Genomic DNA, 4,490 nt, shown 5'->3' on the forward strand with positions numbered 1-4,490 from the left:
AAAATTATTGCATCCTCAGTTATTTTTAATCCAGTGATTAATTTCCTGTTAAGTTAGCCTAGATATTTGAATTTAATGCAATTGCATGTTATGATCGCAATCGAATTATTGAGCCAGTCAATAATTTATAATTTTAGATTTATAACTGACTTAGTAAAGTCAAGTTATTTTTTTTTTACTTGCAATAGAAATATCATTTCTATGTATTTACCTTTATCACTCGAGTCGTGGATTTATTTCAGCTTGTGAAGTGAATTAAATCTACAGATTTAATTTAGATTTATTCTACAAGTCACGATGTTAATGGATGAGAAGTCAATAATCAAAATATGAGAATTTTTAGAGTATTTTGTATTTTTAGCAAGACCCGAGATTAATAACATATATAGATTTACCAACAGAGAATGATTTATTTTATTCATCACATCACAACTTTACAACTTATTATTCACTACATCCCTATTTCCTACCTACTACATCAAGAAAACAAACCAAACTTCCTACCTACTACATCAAGAAAAGAAAAGGGAAGGCATGCGTGTGGGAACAAAATCAGCCATTTTAGTAGACTACTCAAGTATAGCCATTAATGCACTCCTTCAAATAAACATATCAGCCAACAACACTCTTCATTCATTCCCTTAGACACCAGATTTTAGACACCAGATTTGAGAGAGAGTAAGATGATTTCTGCTGCCAAACCTTGAGAGGTAAGTCTTGATTCGAATTTCCTCCATTCCTCTTTAGTACCTCCTGAAATTGTCAAGAAACAATATTTGCTGTTTCAGCTTTCATCTCATTGAATCCAATCAACAACATCAGCTACCAACACAAAACAATTGCAAGGTATCTATACTAAGCTCCTTTATTTCGAATCCAGTTTGCATATCATCCAACAAGTATGTTATTTTCTAAAGAATTCAGAATAAGCATAAATAACATAATCATTTTTCCCATATAGAAACAACAGACTTCACTAACACAAGATTATAGAAAAACAAGAGCTCACTAGACTCATGAACAATAGCTTTAGAAATCTCTTTCCCTTCCACGAGAATCATGAAATCCCTAAGGTGTGAAGATGATTCATATTGCATAATAACCATAGCGTTTGAATTGACTTAGCATTTTTGGGGAAAGGGGAGAGGTATTTTACTGTACCTGATTCAATAAATCGAAAAGGGGGCGACTTGTCTGTTCCGTTGAACCAGAGGGCAGACGGCGGTGACTCTCTCGCCTGAGCTAAGAGGACTGAAGGTTTGGCCTTTCCCTCGTTCGTGTACGCGAGTGAAAAGGGGGGGAGCAACGGACGCCGCCCTGCTCTAATTAACTGCCTCGCCGGAGGAGACCAGGCGGCGACGGCGATTTCGCCTGAACCTAAAGAACTAGGGCTCAACCTTCCCCTCGATTGTGTGCGCGTGAAAGAGAAGATAAGGCGGACGAAGGACACGGCGTCAGGAATGAAGTGGAAAGTCGACCGCTCGCTGAAAATTGCAGGGTGGCGGTGGCATGGTCTGTAATGGAGAAGAAATTAGGGCTCGCCCTTGTGTTGAGCTTGTGCTGATTCAGAAAAGAGAGGAGAGGGAAGAAGAATGGTACCGATGCCGGAGGAAAGGCGCCGGCCTCGCCGGTGGCGAAGGCGACCAGAGAAGAAAGCGGCGCTCCTGTCTTGGAGAAAAAGAGAGACGAGAGAGGGAGGATGGCTTGGACCGTGAGTTAGGGCTGGCTGATATGGCGAACTGAGGAGAAAGTGAGATGAGGGGAGAAGGTTCGTCCGGCTGTCGACTCGCCGGATTTCGGAGCCGCGGCGGCAAGCCCCTCATTGGAGAGAGCTCGACTGAACTGAAAGTGAGGGAGAGCTCGGCTGATTTTGAGAGTATAGAGAGAGAGATCGATTTTGAGAGTATAGAGAGAGAGGACCGATTGGGAGGGGAGGAAGAAAGTTGGGCTTCTTTCACTTATTTCTCCCTTGGGCTTTAATAAATTCATTGGGCCTATGTTATTTATTCAAATTGGGCTTTAATTAAAATTGGGCCTTTGTTATTTATTTATTTGGGCCAAGATTTATTTAATTACTTAAGCCAATGAATTATTTCAATTGGGCCTCTCATGTTAATTATTCAAGCCCATTTCTACTTAATCAATTATTAGGCTGCCTTATGTTGAACCTTTTAATTATTTAATCTTATAACATTACTTGTTCCTATTTATTAAGCCCGATTAATTATGAGGTTATAAAGCGAATAAGCTGAAATATTTATTTATTTTCTATTGACTACGAGGAGTGGGGTTTATTTAATTGACGGATTAGAACACCCCGAAGAGAACAGATTAATTTTTGTTAATTATCCGGCTTCATGAGACGAGACTTAGCTTTTGTTTAAATCCGATAGCCTGGATTAACAATAGAAATTCCCTGATTTTTATCTCAGAATAATAGTTCATGCATACGAGATTCATGCATAGTTAAATTACGCATTCTCATTTAATTGAGAATTTTCCCTCGATTAAAAGTCTTACGTTATTTTCTCGGATTAAAGGTCGAGCGCAAGAATAAGAGCTCGTCAAGGGGTCACTAATCTGTAGTAAAGCTTTGCTATCAGGTGGGCATTACTTTCATATATATCAAATGAGTTTAAATGTTACGTTCAAGCAAGTTATTTCATGATAAAATCTTTGAGTTAAAGTTATTTCAAGTATTGTCTTGCCATAAAATGTTTAAATTTTAGTATGATATCTATCTGCTTTGGCTTTGCCAATGATGCAATCGAATTCGGGTCCTGAGCAGTTGATAGCTATCCTGCCAGGACTAGTGTACACCAGTGACCGTGAGTCATCTAGCGGGTTGGCCGGTCAAGTGACCGTGAGAGGTGGCCACCTCTCCGGCACACAGTTCCAGATATGATAGATTACAAGAGAACTTAGTCTGCAGACGAACTTTAAGAATCACAAATGAATTTAGTAAGCTTGGGCCTTTTAGCGAAAAACTCTCTTGCTGTACTGTCTATGATGGCATGACAATTTACAGTTTTGAAGCATGAATTTTTATACTTAGGCATACGTGCCCACTGAGTACTTTTGTACTCAGCCCTGCATATATTTCTAAATGTGCAGGTTGAACAATAGCTGATGAAGATGAAGTGATGAGCGGAGCTTTTGTCATAAGTTTAATAAATGGACTCTTGGATACATGTCTTCATACATGTAATCAGATTATGTTATTCCGCTGCATACTCTCAAGTAATATGTCTTTAAGCTAAGTCGGGTTCATCCGAACTTACGAGTTAATCGAGTCCTTGCGACTAAACAACAGTTATCTTATGATTGTCCCTCCTTAACAATGATTTGATTTCGAGCCTTCATTATTTATTCACCCATTTCTATTCCCGCTTCTAATCTCCCTCCCTTAGTCATGGTTTCCCCGACTTAATTATCCTTAATTAGGTCCGGTCGTGACATCAAGTGGAACTCAATTTGGAGCCCTAACTCTCCGAGCCTCTCTCTTTCTTCCTGTTGGTTCAGGCAAAGTCGTCTCTGTAACTTCGGACGAAGTCGACGCCGCTCTTCGGCCATCGTTCTTGAATTTAAATTATAATAAGGGAACACTAAAGTGAAGATACAGACTGTTGAATTATCCAAACTTTCGTTGATTTTTGTGAAATGAGTTCTTGTTGCTTGATTAGTTGATTTCTTGAGTTTGAGTTTTTGAGATTTTCGTTGATTTTTGTTGATTCTTGAGCTTGATTTTCGCTGATTTTTGTTACTTGATTTTCATTGATTCTTGAGTTTGAGATTTCCTGCACATTTTTGTGAAATGTGCATACTATTGATTCACTTTAATTTCTGCATTTAAATGAACAAGTAATCAAATGAGATTAAGAAAAAAAGAGAGAAAACTTAAAATCTTAATTGTTGGTGGACCACACCATTTACCCACCAAAAAGTGAGTTTCTTAATCTCGGTGCCGAAAAGAATTGGACCTTATTGGCCTAGGATGGAGGGAGTACAAGCTTATCATTACCTAATTTTCTAAGTGTTATTTACTCGTCTTGTGTGATTTATAAATTACGTAAAAACGTGGAATTAGTCTGCATGCACTCAAGGTAGCAACTGAGAATTTTCGTAGAAAAAATAAAAATCGTAGGAATAATTAATTGTTGAAGTCGCAAGTAATTTCAATTCAATTAACGACATAATCTATATAATCTATATATCTATAAAAGTTCAACCTGAGCCAATTTGTGCATTTTGGCGGGAAAATGAACAACCCATTTATCCAATGTGTAATCCAAATTTGTCTAATGTATAATGTAAAGTGAAATCTGATTTTCAAAATCAATTCAAGACTTGGACCCCAAGCTTGACATATATCCAACAATCTTTTGGGTAAAAATAAAATTAATCTTCACATATAACAAACCACCGGATAAACAAAAAAATCTATATATCTATAAAAGTTCAACCTGAGCCAATTTGTGCATTTTGGCGGG

General features: G+C 37.8%; 1 long non-coding RNA gene across 1 annotated transcript; it reads right to left on the reverse strand.

The window, feature by feature from the left end:
- Nucleotides 1-390: 390 nt before the first annotated feature.
- LOC130988334 (uncharacterized) lies at nt 391-2,034 on the reverse strand. Its single transcript, XR_009090052.1, has 2 exons — nt 1,162-2,034; nt 391-753 (listed from the first exon to the last, which is right to left on the reverse strand). It is a non-coding gene; the product is annotated as an uncharacterized LOC130988334 (long non-coding RNA).
- Nucleotides 2,035-4,490: the final 2,456 nt, after the last annotated feature.

Source organism: Salvia miltiorrhiza, chromosome 6, assembly GCF_028751815.1.
Source record: "Salvia miltiorrhiza cultivar Shanhuang (shh) chromosome 6, IMPLAD_Smil_shh, whole genome shotgun sequence".
In the NCBI taxonomy this organism is placed as follows: Eukaryota; Viridiplantae; Streptophyta; class Magnoliopsida; order Lamiales; family Lamiaceae; genus Salvia; species Salvia miltiorrhiza.